At 32.6% G+C, this 19959-nt stretch overlaps 1 protein-coding gene across 1 annotated transcript in view; it reads right to left on the reverse strand.

The window, feature by feature from the left end:
• The window catches only part of LOC132703158 (dopamine receptor 1), a 296590-nt gene extending 277005 nt beyond the window's left edge, over window positions 1-19585 (reverse strand). Inside the window, exon 1 of the mRNA XM_060672285.1 lies at window positions 19396-19585. The gene's annotated coding sequence lies outside the window, so the exon portion shown is untranslated. The remainder of the gene's footprint in view (window positions 1-19395) is intronic.
• Between the last annotated feature and the right edge of the window lie 374 nt (window positions 19586-19959).

The raw sequence follows: 19959 nt of genomic DNA on the forward strand, positions 1-19959 counted from the left end.
ACACTAGATCGCGTGTTAAAGTGATATGATTCAAGCATATTTTTTAAATTATAAACAAGTAATATTTTATTCCATTTGTTCAACAAATTTATACTTATTTGCTGAAAAAATCGATTAATGTTAAATCCGGGTTGTTGGCTGGTCAATCAATGTTGTTGTAAGAAGGTGTAATCTTGCTGCCACATAATTTGTGTTGATAAATAAAATCATGCTTTATTAGGTTCTAAGGGATAGAACTAACGATCTCTAGTTAACTTTTGATCTTCCAATCACGGACCCAAAATATATGTCTCTATAACACCTCACCAAACGTTAACCGTTTTTAATTCACGTATTTGTCTATTATTATTTATTGACCAGTATCACGTATTTTGTCTATTAGAGGTTTTTCTTGTGGTGTACGAATTGAAAACTCCTTTGCCACTGTTCTTTGCTAAGCTTAGTTTCAGAAAATTTAAATGCAGTGTTACGGTACTAAATTGCAGGAAATAAATATATCCAGATAGGCTGATATATTTGTTTTATTTTCTTCAATCAAAACACCATTAATCCGACAAACTTTTTTGATATTTAGCACATCACCCGTTATTTGTTATTTGCAAATCATACACAGATCTCTTTGCTCCGGAAAAAGTGTAATATAAATAATATAAAACATATACATAGCCTTTTTATAATTCTGATAGTATTTACAAATCGAACTTCCTGACGATTCGCCAATTATCCTGTTCCTGTCCTCTTCAAAGCTTAACAATTTCAGTAGGTGATCTTTTGGAAGCATCTTTGAAAAACTAACGAGGATTTCTCGAGAGACATCAAATGCAGAGTTAGTTTTGGTTAGCCATAAGAAGATTTGAAAATAGTATTCACAGTAGCCTGTGAAAGTTTCTTTGAAAATTAGTGTTGACTGTGTTAGGAACTTATAGATAATACTTAATATAGCTTATCCATATGTCAGCACTGCGCTCTACGAAATTTTATGAAAATTTCGTATTTTTAAGAAAGATATATGACTGTAATCAGAATCACGCTTTCTATTGAACCCAGATAAAATATACAGGGTCTTCAATTTAAAAGAGTATCAAATAGCGTTTTGGTTTACTTGTCATTTAGGAAAAAAATGGGGCTACCAACCCCAAATTTTGGTTTTCTATTTACCGTCTTTAAAAACAAAAAAATTACACCAACTGAAATTGCTATCAAGATAAATTGAGAGCACCGTACAATTCAGACTCTGCTAGAACGAACCTTTTTCTTCTTCTTGATGTACCATATCCTTTTTTTACCGAATGTTAGCATCATGTTGGCAATCAATAGTTTATTTACCGCTGTCCTAAACAGCGTATTAATTGATTGTCCGAACCACCGTCGTAGGGTTTTCAGCCAAGATGTTCTTCTCGTCTTCCCTCAATCTTGCCCTTAATGATCAAATACTGGATGTTGTATATTTCAGAATGTCTCATAACATGACCGAAGTATGAAAGTTTATTCTGTTCATGACGTCTATGTTAGTGACCCGATCTATCCTACTTATCCTCAATAGGCGCCTGTACATCCACACCTCAAAATCTCCAGTTTTTTAAGGTAGTCTCTATGAGAGTCCAAGATTCTACTCCATATCACAGGATTGAGAACACTTAACATAGGACCATTCTCATTCTGAGCTCAATGTTAAGTTCGTGTCCACACACCACTTTCCTCATACGTACGAACCTTGCTCTTGCTTGTTCAATTCTGGATTTTATTTCCAGTGAATGGTCCCATTCCTCGATTAATAATTGTCCCAGATATTTCATCCTCTTGACCCTTTCAAGTTTAGTTTGGCCGATCCATATTTCTTTATATATATTCGGTTAGTTACAGCCATAAGTTTGGTCTTTTTGTTGTTAAGTTTAAGGCAGCAACGGTTGTCCGAAACTACTACTTAATCTAGGAGTTTTCGAAGTCCTTTAATATTATCTGTCAGTAGAACGGAATCTTAAGTTGTTTATAATTATCGCATTTATTTTATTTTTCCTATTTATTCCATTTTTGATATTTTCTAAAGCTTCTTGGAATATTGTCTCCGAGTATAAATTGAAAAGCAATGGCGACAGAATGCAACCTGGTCTTAACCCTCTTTTAATTAAGATGCTTTCAGTTTTATTATTTCCTATTTTCACATTTACATTTTGATTGTCATCAATTCTTGTTGTTTTTAGTATTCGAATCATTTTTTTCATGTTACACTCTGTCAAACGCTTTCTCAAAGTCATTGAAACACATAAATACATCGCAGTTCATATCTCGACATCTTTGAGTTAGAACTTGAATACTGAACCGAGCCTCCCATGTACCTAGGCCCTTGCGGAATCCGAACTGAGTATCTTCAATGTGTGCTTCAATTTTAGGGGTAAATTCATTGATGTATTATTTTTTTAAACAATTTTAAAACGTGACTCGTCAGACTTATGGTGCGGCGTTCATTGCAATTGCCAGCCAGTATCAAATCAAGTTTTAATCCAAAGAAAATGACGAATCTAGTAACATTTTTTTCGAATTAACGCGAATTTCTAAATTGTTTTTTTTTCCACAAAAAATTATGAATGATACAGGAATCAATCAAATACTTGTATTGGATATTAACCTGAATAACACGGAATGGGAATGAAGTAAGCTACGGGAGACTTAGAACAATCTAAAAGCAAATCAAATAATAACGTTAATAACAGTGGAATTTAATTACGGACCGCAACACATCGTGTTCGATATTGCATTGCGTTAATCGAACTAACCTAATGCATGGTATAAAATTAAGTTAATTAAATTGTCGTTGTAATGAACCACGAAATCAGCTATCGATTTTCTGTAGCGTCGGGCCTTTGTTAAAGTGACAGCGTTAGACCAAAAGGTAAAAGGTAAAATCTAAATCTCCGCAGCGCAAGACGCTAACCGTCACTTCTCTCGAACAACGAAAGATATCTAAAAGAGAAAACTGATAAAAAGAGAATTAAACGAGATTAATCGGCGTACCATACTGTCCCTGTAGCGCAACTCAGACATCGCAAATTGGAATAAATTGAGTTACGACTTATGCACGCCTCTCCACTTTTATCTGCGATAGTTGTTAAAAATAGACAAATCTTTTGGGTATTTATTGACAATAATCACTGCGCAACGAACACAGGCAACCGGAGAATTGGCTCATTCAAAGTAAAATATGGATTTTATTTATTTTTGTTTTGATTAACACTGTTTGTTCCAGTTTTATTTCTATCATGTTTAGGTAAAATCAACCAAAACTCCAAAGCAATTGTCAAATCAAAGTGAGGATATCTAAAGGTACTTTCTTTTAGATTTAGTTTCCTACAATTAGGATTTCGTTTTGAAGTCACTTTAATTTCTAATGCCAAATCGGAAAAAATAACAAAAATAGGGTTTTTCTTTAAAAAAAGTTGTTTTTTGCGTGTTTTCGAATTTAACTTGTATCAATTTACTTCTAAAGGTTCCCCTACCACAAGAAATCCATCCAAAATTAAGTAATTAAAGCTCTCTTCTAGGAACACGTTATATTATTATAAATATTTTAGGGAATGCGAACATCATTTTTGATATAAAATTCAAGATTTGTTGGAAGATTTACGTAAGAGGACAATTTGCATGAAGTATATCTACAATTCGCGGGAGGATCCAACAATTAAATTATTTACACCTTCTATTTAAGATAAGAAAGCGGGTATTTACTTCAGATGAACGTAACATCCTGTATATATGAAAAAATAAAAATTAAGGAATCTAGATATGCAACTTTTCATTTTTTTTGCTTATCGGGCGGGGGGGCGTGGCAATGTAACTAAACCCCAACGTTATTATTGTTATTCTACGCTCACTGGTTTTTGTTGCTTTTTATATTGTTTATTTATTTTTAAATAAAAATTGTTCTTCCCTTTAATATAGAGACGATGTCCGAATTCCAATTTCTCGCGACCTAAAATTAATTGGTGCGTAATAATTGCGATATTATTTGGTCGACATGTTAATAAACAAAATGCGTCCTTTTTATCGAATTAAACAAACGGTCGGTATATCTAGGACCTAGGTGTGACAGTAATTAATGATCTTGCGTGGTCTGTACATGTATCAAATATTGCAAAGAAGCAATCTGTGCGTTATTTTTGTTAAAAGAGATTTTTAAAAATCCTAGTCCTCGCATCGCTTGCAGACTTTTCAACACTTACATTCGCCCCATCCTGGAATTTGCTTCACCAGTCTTTAACCATGGTTATTGCGTGAATGTGATATTCTGGAAAGAATGCAACGAGATGCTACGCGCTGGCCACTTCAATTTAGACATACACCTTACTTAGCCTACCAACATTAAGTCAGCGTCGGCTGCGAAGGGATTATTCAAATGTATAGGTGTCCCTTATGGTCTTAAGCAATGCTGAACAATTTAAGACTTCACATCGTCGGCATTTTACAAGTAACAGGGCTTTCAATTATTGGAACAGTTTACCCCCAGATGTTGTGTGTGCGAGGATCTTGTCTGTATTTAAGCATCGCTTGGACAATGTATTGTTTTACAGCAATAACTAAATATTTATTATATGAATAACATTCTTATGCTACTAACTATCAATGTGCATAATAAGTTCTCCTCTTCACTTTATTCTTTGTAATAATAATAATAATAATAATAATAATAAATATACCATAGTGCCTGTTAATTATTTAAATCAACTTTTCCCATTTTGGATTGGTCGGTATGGGACCATGGATCGGCTAGCGAGGAGCTCTGAGTTGACACCCCTGGACTTTTTTTTACGGGGCTGCATTAAAAACGAAATGCATACAAAGAGTGTTCAAGATAAGAGAATTGGGCAAGAGGTAGAAACACTTAATGTAACAGACGCGGTTAAAAATGCCATTTGCTAAAACTGAAACCACATCGCTGCTTCGGCAGAACAGTGACGTAAGTGCAACAATTTTATAAATTGAGTTCAGTCCATCCCTAATCCTTAAATGGTTTAATACATATGGTGAAACAATGACGTGATCCATATTTAACTTACTAATAGAGCGATTATGCATGCAAAGTTTTAGAGATAAATACCAAAATTTCATTTTCGTCTTCTGCTTCTCCTCAAAATTTGTGGGAGATTATGTAGAAAATATTTTGTAATTCGTAATATGATTTTTTTACGATTTTATAATGATTTTAAGTAATTAAATAATGTTTAAAAAAAATAGTTATAATAGGATATTATATATATATATATATATATATATATATATATATATATATATATATATATATATATATATATATATATATATATATATATATATATATATATATATATATATATATATATATATATATATATATATATATATATATATATATATATATATATATATATATATATATATATATATACTGCTTTATTTCTTATTGCCGATAGATATATAAGTATTATTGCTAATTATTAGTTGTTGCCGAAAATTGGTCATAACTTCTAAATTACAAATTTACAAAGCTACACACCCAATAGTTAGTGTCAAACACTTTCTGCATTAAACTTTTTTTCCTCAATGTCTCTTTGAGATAAGGTATAGTTGCATCTGAAATAGGCCACACCCTTGTACATATAAGTTTTGGTCGTTGGTCGTTAGTCGTTAGCACTTCGACATGATTATCGAGAAAAGTTGAATCCCACGCAGCTGTTTAAGGAAATTTGAAAATATTAAAAAGGAAAGATTGATTCGCGATTTTCATCGAGCCACTCTACCGTGCAAATTGCAACTTCGTTAAAATTTATCGGAGACCTTTTTAACTTTTAAACGAAAAATTATATCTGTTGTAATCAAGGACGAGATTTCGAGCGACTTATGAATCGTTAACGAAAAAAAAATTAGAAGGGGATCCGGCAAAATTTGAAGTAAAAAATTACATCGATTTTGTTCGCCCCCGCTTCGAAATGTCTGGGGATAAAAATGTTTTTTTTTGCGTATAATCACAAAAGTGTTCTATAATTACCTGTTTAGGGTAGGGGCAGGGTTTGAACGGTGGCGAGAAAACGTCATTTGTCATTCGCTTGTAAACGAATCTGTTATTTTTAATTTTGTGACAGCCAAATTTGGTTTGCTTTAACGATTCGACAAACAAAATGTGTTTTCCATTTTCGTTGAGTGAGATAAAGTGTCTATTTTCTTAATGCGTCGGCTATTGATTAGCCATGCCGTGACCAACTATAATTAAGGTAGCCATACGACTCCGGAGTTGTTTTGCTTTTTTTGCTACTTATTTTATATTTCGTATGTCGGATTTCTCATAAAAAAAACGATATTGCTAAGTAATGCAGAGAACGATATCGAGTTACTTGACTAATGGTATATCTTTTCACAATCGTTATATAATAATTATAAGTAAATATCTAAACGTATAATTGGTTGCGTTCCTACTCCAAGTCACTGTTTTCACTGGCCACGGGTCACATAATGGTATATATATATATATATATATATATATATATATATATATATATATATATATATATATATATATATATATATATATATATATATATATATATATATGAATTCAAAGGATATCGGGTAGCGGTCCGTGGTTAAAATAGAAAGCTCCTTTTTTCTTTAACACTCAATATTTCGTCAATTTATTTATTTATTTGTTGACTTCTTCAGGAGTGAACTAAAATTTAATGAAAACAACAGGTCAAACTATATAACAGACAATTAAAACAATCGTGAGAAATACTTACAAAATTAGAGTCTACCACATAGTTCCTCAAAAACCATACTTTACAGTTAAGGTAAATGAACGAAGCGACATAATGAAACAAACGGATAAACACTTAGTATACAATTCTTAATAATGGTAGGCAAAAGTTGCGCTAACGGGGGTAGCGAAAAAAAAAAACAAAAAAAAACAATCAAAAACAATCGATCCAAATAATGACAAAAAAAGGGGGCATCAAAATAACCTTCTCCGTGGATCAACAACGCAACGCGAATACGCTACTCGGTGGCCGAACATTACATTATCTGTGGTTTAACTGAAAAATGTTACAGTATATATTGCTTATTTGTTGTGTATCAGACTTGTAATTAATTGAATTTTGGTTTTTGTTAATATGGCACATTTCAAGAAACAATCGGGCTTTATAATTATTGACACATTGCAAAATTTTTGGATTGCTGTAGTCAAATTCATGTCCTGTTTTTATGTAATGCTCAACTACTGCACAAGTATTCTTATGAATACGGCAATCACTTTTGTGCTGTGTTAAACGTTGTTTTAACCACTGTGAAGTCTGTCCAATATAACAGCCTTGACAACCCAAACACGACAATCGATATATTACATTACAGTTATATAGTAGCGGAGTTGGATCTTTCACTCTAGAAAAAAGTTTAGAGACTTTTTCAGTATTATATTTAGCAATTTTTATTTCCTTGAATTCTTTGAAAATATTTATGATAGATTCTGTAAGGTTTTTAATATAAGGTATCTTTCTGTAACACATCCGAGCGTCTGGTTCCTCTGTTGGACCGTCAAATGTGTTGGAGTTATAGATTAATCTCTTAAGTATATGTTTTGGATATCCGTTATTGACAAAAACGTTGAAAATTTTTTTCAGGTTATTTTGAACAAAACTGTCATGGCTCAAATGTGTAACTCTGTTTTTTATGCCTATAATTGTATTATATTTTTGGTTCTGTGGATGAGAGGAATAATAATTAATAAATCTACCTGAGGCAGTTTCTTTCTGGTACCAATCCAAAATAATTTCATTTTTGTTAGTTCTAATAACCTTGGTATCTAAGAAGGGGACATAGGTTTTTTACTTTGAGCAAAAAAAAAAAAAGTTTATAACAGCTACAGGCTGTTCCAAGATAGCCGAGAAAACGCTGATGGCGAACCACGCTCTGGAAGCCCCAGCATGTCCATAACTGAATCCCTATTAGAGAAGTGATTGAAGACGTCGGTATCTCTATTGGTTCATGCCATGCAATATTTTCCGAAGTTTTGGGCATGAAACGTGTAGCAGCAATATTTGTTCCGAAACTGCTTCATTTTGTTCAAAATAACCTTCGAAGGAGCATGGTTTATATGCTCAAAAAGGTCATAACTGGTCACGAATCATGGGTATATGGTTATGACGTCGAAACCCAAACCCAGTAGTATCAACCTGGAATCGCCCAAATGCATAAAACTCAAGTATTAACCTAATAATTCTAGCTAGAACTTAGGGGAATTAGTGTTAGGAAGGTGAAGAATAGATGACAACCTAGTAATAGGCAAAGGAGAAAACATCACTGAAAGGATGAAAATAATGGCTGAAGGATATGAATTCGAAAAATTGAGAAAATTTATTTATCTGGGGGTAATAACAACTGATGATGGAAGAGAAGAATTTCCAAGGTATATGATTTATTAAGAGTGATTATTTGTCTCGGTTTATGGTTGTGGGTATGCGTCAGTGCTACTGTATCTTTGTGTACCCAAAATGATACTTTCAATTTTATTAACTTTTCAGAATATTTTCTCAGTGTATCGAATCGTTATACGAAATTATTTCTGTCTGTGGTCATAAAAACTGCCCTCCTGAATATCAAAGGTACAAGTTTTGTCGCTTCTCGGTAGGTTCGTTTTTTTTTCTGGATCATATCATAAAGTTCAGACAAATTGCAATTACAGTTTTTTAAAAATTGCATTTTTGAGTTTTTAAAACCTGCACACCCCAATTGTTTCCAAAATAAGGTCACCAATTTTTAACACTAAGGCACAGGTAGGTCAACTATCTGTCTGTCCTCCTACTCTCGGGACCCTTGATAATCACCAAAGGTGATATTTATTACGCTCTCGCAATAAGAAACAGAGCGAAGGAGGGCATTTTTAATATTAGCGGCCATTTTGTTGAAATTCGAGGTTGCCAACTAAGTTTAGTTTTTAGGTTACATATTTTGTAAATATTATTTTATAACCAAAATTCCAATTGAAATAGAGAATTGAAAGGAGAACAACGCCACGTACACGTAAATAACTGACGACAATGTTTATTACTGCTTTACGGATTCGTACTACATAATGTCGTTTGCAGTTATTACTCTCTAATTCGAATTGGCAATAAAACAACGTGATTAATGCCAAAATGCGGATTGCCCGGCAGACGGGAAAATTCGTGGAAAGAGGTTAATTACGACGCATATTTATTTTTATTCGGGAATCGATAAGGTCTAAACAGCACGGATTACTTGATTTATGAGCCTAAAAAATGTTCGGCGCCCAAATAATAACGCTCTCGGTATAACGGAGTTTTAAGCGGACTACTTAAAAATTATTTATTGGTTATAATGGAAAATTTACATTTTGACTTATTAATTAATTATTCTAGGGGAACAACGCCAATTAGTATCAAATATCGGTTTCTCGTTAAGACTAATGAAATGTTTTTTAAAACTGTGCAATTTTTTAAATTTGTATTTATGAAATGAACTCTTTTGGCGACCACCACGAAGTGTTAAAATGTTCATCAATACAATTTTTCTGGCATTAAATTGATTACTTGCTAAAAAAAAATACAATTTCTTTCCAATTGAAAAACAAATTCAGTAGACTATGAAGAAACTGCTATCCCAAAGCATGCGATAATTAGTTATTTTTAGTACAAGTGTTTCAAGTGAAAATATCCGGCAACATTTTCCCATTGAATATGTGCATGCGCGGTCATTTGAAATCTCGATTACGAAAAATGAGGACTTTCAGCATGAACGGTGGCAGTTTTGTCAATATTTTCCCAAAATATGCCCAGATCCCTTTAAATGTTCTAGGAAAATGAGTGTGTGAAGATTGCTCTTTAGGAAGAAAATGGTGCAAAGTGCAGGTTAATATGTGACATTTAAACGCAAATGCAACGACATAGTATATTATGCAACAAGTGGGGTAAACGGCATTTGACTTACGAATTTATATACCTTCACAGTTTTTGAATGGCATCCACTAAAGGCCCGGGTATATTCAGCCGTATTTAAAAAAAAATTCTACATAAAATATAGCAACAATCAAATTACCTTAATAAATTCTTGAAAGACATACGCTAGCGGACTAAAGAACATAACGACAAGCAGTTGACAGATATTCGCAAGATCCTCGCACATGCGCATAATGATCCCTCGCATTCATCAAAAATCATTATGCATATTATTTACATTTTGGATTGTTGTGAATTTGTGAATGTGAACAAAATATGTGTTAATAATACTTTACTTTTACGACCTAACTACATGATGCAGCTTTAAAGCTGAAAAATGAACTGACAAAGTTAACGGCTTTTACGACTCATGTTCTATTTTTCGAACGACTTGTCTTTTTTAGACTTAAAGATTATGTCGGCATGTCTTGCCAAAGTTTACTTCTCCATGTTTTAGTTAGTTTCCTGATTGATAGTTTTGAAGGCTTGTAGGTTGCAGTGGCTGGCTTATAAAAGGATACGGAGACACAGAACTTACCAAATACAATGCAATGATCACTATATGACTGTAAGGGTATCTCTTTAAAATAATTTATAACTTTCGTTTGTGTCTGAAACTTTAAAGTCCGCATATCGCCGATCTGAAACTGACACGGAAATTAAAAATTTTCGCGAATGCAAATTAAAAGTTAACAGTTCTACGAGTATCATCGAATTATTCACACTGAATAAAAATGGAGAAACTCCAACAGATAGTATTTTTACGGTTTCGCAAAATAAAAAAAACTAGCGTAACAGAATGCCCCCCAGACATGCAATAAAGTAAAGAGCATTTCGGCTGGATAAACTCGCTTTTATTTGCCTACGTTTTCGGGTAAAGTCGTATTTTTGCAAATAGGATGCAATGTTATTGATTACGTCGTTTGATCGATTTAGTGAACGTTGGAAGTAATATATACGGATTGAACGAGGATGTCGATTGGACAAATGAAATGAAAATTTGTTTGTTTTCCTTTTAAATTAGAAATCAATGGACATGATAGAGGTTTTTTGTTTGGTTAAAAATATAATTTAACGCAAATCAATGAAAAAAATTAATAAATTAAAGGAATTTCGTTATGTTGGAAAATAACTATTTTTCTCATAATGAAAACAATATAAAATTGAATTCTAAATGGCACACTGTACATTGTTTGCATTTTTCCATTCAGAAGATTACGCAAAATATTTAATTTTGAAAATTGTATCTATGCGGCTATGACCACGGCAAAGTTTTTGAAAAACATTGACTAAACGCTTTTTAAAACCGGCACATTTTTTTAAACCAAAATAAATACACCACAAGAAAAAAAGTTCGACATTTTTCCAGTTTGTACATTTTTACCTGGTTCTTGGTTTTCTTGTTTGATATTTTGTTTATACATTTTGCATATGTACGTATATATACATGGTGTCTCAAAGCAAAGGCGAAAAACTTAAAGGTGATTCCTCGTTTAAAATAAAGGGTGGTTTGTAATATATCAAATATGGATCAAAAGTCAAAATATGGCGCTAGAAATATGATGGAAAAAGGATGTTTGTTTTTCTTTATTTTAAAAACGAAAATATTAAAATAATATTAAGCAATATATAAAATTTTACGGAAGTATGACTATTATAAAAAAACACATTCTGCATCTGATAAATTGGTTAAGGCTTTCGCGGCCCGTTGATAAGCTATTATCTTCATTCGGGTTTAAAGGCCGTCGTCTATTGGAATTACTTCCTAACGTTCCATGGAAGGACCTCTGAAGAAGCTCGCCACTCGTGCTAGCGAAACGTTAGGAAGTAATTCCAATCGACGATGGCCTTTAAACCCGAATGAAGATAATAACATTCTGCATCATTTTACATATTTTTTTAAATGAGTGGAGAAAATTCAATGAGACTACCCTACCATTCTTCCTAACTATATTTAAGAAAAAACTTATGCAATGACATAAAAGAAAATTGTGTTATAATTAGAAAGTTTTGTCTCCTAAAAAAAATCTTATGGGCTGCTGTCACTGCTTAAGGCGTTTCAAACTATGGTATATTTGACATTGCTCCGTAAGTCTGAATAGAAAATACGACTGATACAAAAATGGAAAATATGTATTTTATGTAGGGAAATTCCTTAGAAACTTCTCGTATTTATACACAACCGTATCCTAACCGTAGCTTGTTTCGAAAAAAGGAGAAGACATCACGAATGATATTTTTTTAACGGCAACAGAAGACAAGTGCCTGGGAAATTGCAGCAGCATTAAGTACTGGTAAAAAGGAAAACAATTATATCCATATCACGTACACAGAGTTGAAGCGCTTTCACCAAGGGCTTTCGAACCACGGAGTTTTTCCCCAATGGTTCCAATGATTTTCTTTTCTGGTGAAACTAATGTAATGTAAATAAATAAATAAATAAAACCGCCTTTATTTTAAGCTCGGCGAAGACAATGAAAAGTTAATTTAGTATACCAATTTTACAAACAAAGATATGAATCAAGCAATTAATAAAAAAATAATATTAAATAAATAGAACTGATTAACAATCTAATCTGAGGATATTTATTAAGTAGTCTAACAGATGTATACGAGAATATGAGGCGCATCCAGTTTTAAGTAGAAGAAAATAAGTCAAATTCTTCTCGACTCGATATATTTAACCATTTTAAATCGTGAAGTTTATGATTTACATTTTCGTTTAAGGTTATAAATAAATCGAATACAAGAATTCTGTACTTTTTGTAATTTATATTTTGTCAAAACATCCGAGCAAGATCATGGACAAAATTACAGTAATTTAGATGTTCAGTGTTTCACAGAGATTAATATAAGCCTTTTGGAAAATTTTGGAAACCTGTGTACATAATCTCTTCATTAACAAAGATTTACATTCGTCAACAGCTGGAATTTTAACCCCATTTATAAATACATCCAAGTTTTGGGCCGCCCAATACTTAGCGGTTCCAATATATATTAATACAGACTTATTCGGATTTAATTTTAAATTTAAATACCGATTTCAAACATTTATTTAGTCAAACGTCAATATCAATTCATGTGAAAACCGCTGGAAAAGAAGAGGTGGGTTTTATCATTGGCCGCCTCGACTATGTCATTAGAAAAGTGAAGGAACAAAATAATCAATATAGGGTGCCCATTAAAATTTAAAAATTACTATCGTTTGCTCTCCAACCGGACTTCAATGTCGGAAAATTGCACGTTTAGACTATATTAAAGCATCCAAATTTTAAATCGCCGAGTCAATCCGCTACATTTCTTTGGGTGCATATACTTTAGCTTGGCTGCAGTTTTCTTATAATGTCACCTCATTTCCTTCCAAAGTTCAGGCAAGCGATATCCGCACCAATAAATTTTTAATAACAAAACCATTATTATCGCCCTTATACTATGGGTCAAATCGATAATATTCTCGCCACTCTCATATCTATATAATTCTTCACAATGAAACTCATTATCGCGAAATAGAAAGCTAATCCAGGCGAAAATCCGGGCTATACCTGATTACGTTCGAGTTTGTGATTTATAACTGTGGATATGTAATTAATAGCGCTCGCCAGAGAGAATTTATTTACGTTTTCCAAGGATTTTACGCATTTTATGACGCCTGCCTAATTGAACTCCCAGCGAAACGAATGAGAAAGTATATTTAACGCTTTTTTGTTACTTCATTCGTGACACGACATGTGCTGTACGGTTACGTTACTAAGCGGAAATTTATGGACGTGTCCTGCGTGTGCACAGAAAGCATCTGACAGGAAACGAGTGAAGAAAAACCACCAAATTATAGATGTGTTATTTTTTACAAACTTCCATCAACGCCGTTCTCAGAATCCTGCCTAAATAACAAATAAAGTGTAAATTTATGACAGAATTACTTGTGAGCATTTATTTAGCACTTAGCCGTTTCTTTCCTTTTTCCCTATTTCTAATGCCTCTTTCTCTTGTATTGAGCCATTAATATTAATTTTTTAGGATTACTTGGCTTTAATACCACTTTCCCTTGTAAGGAAGCTGCGTAAGAACTCATTAATTTTTCTACTAATTGTTGTATTTGCGCCAAAATTTCCGGGCCTGAATAAGAAAGAAACAAAGTAGAGTAACGATTTTTTATTATTTTTCAATATAATCCCCCTTAACTTCAATACACATCTCATTATTAACAACTCAATCCCTTTAAAAATATATTCTTTTGGTTTGTCTGCAAAATCAGCTAAAACAGCCTCTTTTAGTTCAACTTCGTCGTTAAACCGCCGTCCACGTAAGTCCTTTTTCAAATATCCAAGAGCCATATCTGGACTATAGGGAGGATGATCTATCTGTTGGAACCCACTCTCTAAAATGGCAGCTTGTGCAACACCAGCAGTATGAACAGGTGCATTATCGTGCAGTTTCTTTAACATCTATTAAAAGAATTCCTTCACAATCCTAAAAAATCGTGCCCATCAAGTTTTTTGTTGACTGGCAGACTCTGAATTTTCTTGGAGGTGCTTCACCCTTACGACGCCACTCCATTGATTCCTTTTTCGATAGAGGGTCATAATAGAGAACCATAGTTTCATCTCCCGTCACAATAGTTTCTATCACGGCTTCGGTTCCGACCCACAGAGTTTCAAAAAAGACCACGCACGCTCGACACGACGTTGTTTTTGAATAGCCGAAAGGTTTTTAGGAACCCAGCTTGTACTAACCTTATGCATACCTAAATGATCATGCATGATCCGACGAACACTTGTATCAGAAAGCTTACTAATTTCTGAGAGATCCTTGACCTTTAAACGTCGATCACTCAATACCACCTCTTCCACAATCGCAACAATATCTGCCGTTATGACCTCCGCTAGTCGACCAGTTCTTAAATCATCTTCAACGAACTCCTGCCCCATTCGAAAACGTTTTGCCCATTATTTCACTACAGAATACGAAGGAGAACTTTGGCCGTACACACCATCCAGATTTTCTTTAATAATTTTAGGTGCTAACCCTTCTTTTGTCAAAAACTTTATGACTGCCCTATACTCAATTTGCGTTTTTCTCGACATTTTTTCGGACAAGTCTTGTTTAAAATGCTGTCAATAAAAAACTATATGACTCAAGACTTCAATTTTTTTTTTCGTAACTTACTAAGATGTATATTTAAAAGAAGACAAAGTTTTATCGTGATACTGGAGCTGCATCTATGTCAGGCTGGGAAATTTTGGCGCTAACCTCGTAAAAGAGAATATACTTTTCACAAATAGCAAGGACAATGCCAATAGTAAAGTCTTTAACTCACTTTAACTCACTCATGAAAGTTTGGAATAGGTCAACGGATCTTTTGGTTCATACTGTTACGATCTCTGACTCTTCGATGAAAGTCCAGTTACTTTACTATATTTACTTAGTATAAACCAGAGCCCATAAAACCAGCGATTTTAAACGACGTCAAAAAGGACGTGAATACCAATTGATGAACGAAAATTAGTTACGTTATAATAAACGCTTTTTACTTCTTAAATAAATGCTTACTAGTATCTATGTGTTATCTCTAATTTGGTTAATTGATTTTAGAATATATTTTTTTAATTGTTTTAATTAATATTGTTTTTTTTGGGTTCCAAAATTCGACAATTCAAGTAATTAAAATATACAATCAATATAAGTTGTTGCTTTTGTTAATCATTGATTTTAATGATGTGGCATGTTTACGCAAGTGAATGAACTGATGTTTCTAAAATCAAGCACAGTATCAGAGGCAGTTACATACGCCAGCAGGCAGCGCGGCCTTTTTCGGAATATATGAATTTTGATGAACGCCAAATTTCCATATAAAAAGGTTAGTTTTAAATCCGGCAATACAAATTCTTTACTGGGTTTGCAGCGACAAATTATCATACATCCCCCTGAGAATTATCGGGCTACCCCCTCACACTGTTCAAATCTTCAAATATAGACCGTGTTTGATTTCTTTCGATTTTAATGTTTATTGTTTACCCGTTGGTCTAAAATGACTTGTTTTAGTGGTATCGAGTGCTTAAATTTTATTTTGATTAGTTAATTATTAATCTAATTTCACGATGTACAGGGCGTTTACCAATTAATATTTTTTTCCTCTTACACAACATTGTCAAAGAGGTATTTATTTCAAATCAAATAGCCTATTTTATTGTTAAATATTTTTATTATTAAGCCATGAAATTCCATAATTCAAGTATTTATGAAAAATTGGCACTAGCCAGTAGACTGACGACAAACTAATTCATTAGCAAGATTGGAAAAGTGAAGAGAACGGAACTGGTAGCTACTGAAATCTAATTCAAAAGGTACATTTTCTTATGAAGAGTCTGGACGGATTAAAATGCAACCAGATTACCGCGAATCAGATGAAGTTTATATTAAAAATGTCATTTACCTACGACGTATTAAAAAAAATGCTACTATGGTATTTTTTTAATTGTTTTTGATTTTTGGGCGTACAGTCGTAGACCATTAGGGTATTCAAAACTGCAAATATTCAACACCGCATCCGTAAAAAGAATTATAGTTGGTAGTGGTAATGTATTTCTTTTTTTTTTCTTTTTTCAAATAAACCATTTACTGTTAAACATGGTAGTTCGAAATATAACGGAGAAACTGTAACGACGTATTCAGCAAATCCAAATAAGTAAAAAAGTTGATATAAACTTATACTGATACAAAAAAAAACTCTTCTAGATTTTGGTTTCAAACTCAGTAGCTATTATTTGCATTTAAAAACAAATTTATAGCATAATAAAAGTTAGTCCGCCAAAATCCAGAAGGCCTTTTTTTAAATTGAAATAAACGAGTTTCTTGCCGAATGGAACACTTTAGGACATAAGTTGATTTGAATTTTTCATAACTCGGACCATCCTGAACCAAAACACTTTGGTTTCCAGGAAATAGTCATTATAAATAATAAAAATATAGTTAGAATGAATTATCAAAATAAGCGCACACTAAGGTAGCAAGGAAGTAACAGGAAGATTTTTTTTATGCCGACATTAGTGGGATACGAATTTTAGATGGCTGCTTGGACTGCCACAAATGAATAACTCCATTTTTAATTCAAAATTGGCTAAAAAAACTGACCGAGTTTGAAATTGTTACACCTTGGATTCTCAAAATCGAGAAAATGTAACGTACGCTTTTTTATTTACACGGCTTTGTGTAGAAAAGATACACCGTCCCCGTATATTGCTTTGGCGCACATTCGCAAAGGGACGGATTGAAACGAAAGAGAAATTTGAGAAACGTAATTCCTAACTACGATTAACTTTCGGTAATCTCATCAAGTTAATAACGGTTCGGGGCTTCCTAATGGGAAAGTTACCTCCCCGAATACTTACAAAAATGCCGTCGTTTCGTCAGGACACTCACCTCTGCGAATGGGATGTTTAGAAACAGACTTCGTTCGTTAAATCGCTCTACAATTTAGGATGATTCGGTTCGGCAGAGAGAATTGGGCACAGGTTGTCCGCTCGAGATGAGAGTGATTCGTATACAGTGAGAATTGTTGATGGGTACTTATTTGATTTAAAGATGTTCACTTAAAAAGTGATACGAGTTGTTCTATTGAAAAGGATAATAGGAAATGTCCCAAAATCAAGGTAGAATTTTTTTTTTTTGACTCATTTTATTGAAATGTGCAATTCAATTCATGTAACATTTCTTTAAAATTTATAAATTTTAACCCTGGTTGAGGAAAACCAGAATGCAACTTCAATGCAATGCAAAAATCTATCTAGACAGCAACAAACATTTTTATAAACACTATATTTGAAATTGAATATTTACAACTACTTTTTGAAAATATTGATCATATTAAAAGAATAATCACCGCAAATATGGACAAGAATGTTGTAGGGTCTGAATGTCTGAAATCAAGTATTGAATGTATTGAGGCTTTAGTAAATAAAATTTAATGTACATCATGTTATTTCCAATATTATTATGAATATTACTGTATACGTATCAATTAACATTTATATTTTTTTTATTTATGTTTTTTTGTTGGAAAATAGAATATTACGAGCTGTATGTATGTGTAATTTGTAATTTAAAAGATTTGCATAATTGATGCATACCGAAAATTATTTTTCCACTGTCGATTAATAATATTACATATCTTCACAACAATTTTCTATTATATTAAACTTTTTTCAATAAAAATTGTATATATTTAAAAAATAATAATAAGAATAAAAAAGTATATTGTGCCGACTTAAATGAACATAAATTCTATAAGAAAATATAAAAATAAAGTATTTTTGTCACCATGGAATTGTAGAATTTTCCCGAGAAAAAATTGAAAACAGCATCAAAGCTAATTGAGATTTATATCTCTTTCCTAATGTTTTGCATTTTATCTGTTCTTTAAACTTCTTTATAAAAAGCTTACATGCTTAAATATATTTTATGAACGTTTATAAATTACTTTTTACTAAAAAAATATTCACAAAAATTAAATTTTAATATTGCGTTTTCAATTTTAAATGCTTTCTCGCAAACCTAAATTACTTGAAGAAAAGGGCAAATTACATTTAGTAATAATAATAATAATAAGGATCTAAGGCAATCACTGCAGATGTGGTAAAGAATTTAGTGGGGGAATTTTATAGGAGAAGTATTAAACACTGGACATATTGAAGCCTAAGCAAATTAAAATTAAATACACATTCTTTTATTTCCAATATTGTTATGAATATCAATCAAAATTAACTTGTTTATCTTTTCTGTTTATTAAAAGTTATTGTGTTTATCAATAAAATAACTAATGTGCAGTTTACAAAAATTTCATAATTAATTTATATCGAACATTAGACTTCATTCATAATAATCTTTTTTTTTAAATACAAATTGACGATATTCTGAAAAATATATATACTCTACGCTTTGCATAAAATTAATACGACTCAACAAGTTTGACATCTGGTGAACGTATTTCAAGTTTTAGACTACGATTTTTTTTTTTTCATAAAACCTAAAAATTTTTTTCCATATTGCGTCAACTACAATAAAATTCAGAAAAAAGCATCAATGGTACGTTTCCTTCTTATTTTGTTGAATTTGATGTTTTCTTTAAACTTCTTTATAACAAAATTTACAAGCTTAGTATATTTCATGAATGTTTAGAATTTTTTGAATATATTTTCCACTAAAAAAAGCTTGGCACTAAGCAACAATCAAAACGAATAATTCCAGAGCAATTGCAATGCAAATTAAAATAATTTTGGAAAAATATTAAAAATAATTATTCACACAAAAATAATTAAATAACGAAAAAAAAATACAAATTCTACTTCATCCCCGTGGTGCGTCAGTTATTAAGAAATTAAATGAAACGTTGGCATACATTAACCAAAAATTATCTACAAACCATCTCTCGAAAATGAACCCGATGGCTGTCGAAACTTTCAAACCGCAAAATCCATCCGAAGTTTCTCGTCGCCCAAAAATTGAAAAACTTTGAAAACTGATCCGCAACGCGAAATGCGTTCTCTGTCGAGGGCAACTCGCGATGAAAACGCGCCACTTCGAACGTATCCTTCAGGAGAGCCTATATAAGTCTGACCCGGTGGTTGAAAGCCAACTAGTTTCCTATACGTTAAGAGAAGGGTGCCTCCACCTGATGCGTCTCTTCGGCCGGCGCAGGGTGGCGGACCGTCAAAACTCCCGAATTGCTATCATACTCCACCATCATTCCCGAATTTGTTTTTTTTTTACTAGTTGGTTCGCTTCACGAGCACCTCTCACGACGAGTGTTGCAAAAGTTTCCCGAATTATTTGGGGCAAAGTTTTTATCTCAAACTTTCCGCAACTCGTCCCGCTACAAGTTTTATGTCCTAAGGGCAACTTAATCTTTATCGGTTACCCCAACATTCGTTTCGAGGAGATGTGAAAAAAACTGAACGACCACCGAACGGTTCTTGGAATACCATTA

The sequence above is a fragment of the Cylas formicarius genome, unplaced genomic scaffold (assembly GCF_029955315.1).
Source record: "Cylas formicarius isolate icCylForm1 unplaced genomic scaffold, icCylForm1.1 PGA_scaffold_6__28_contigs__length_40554024, whole genome shotgun sequence".
Taxonomy (NCBI): Eukaryota; Metazoa; Arthropoda; class Insecta; order Coleoptera; family Brentidae; genus Cylas; species Cylas formicarius.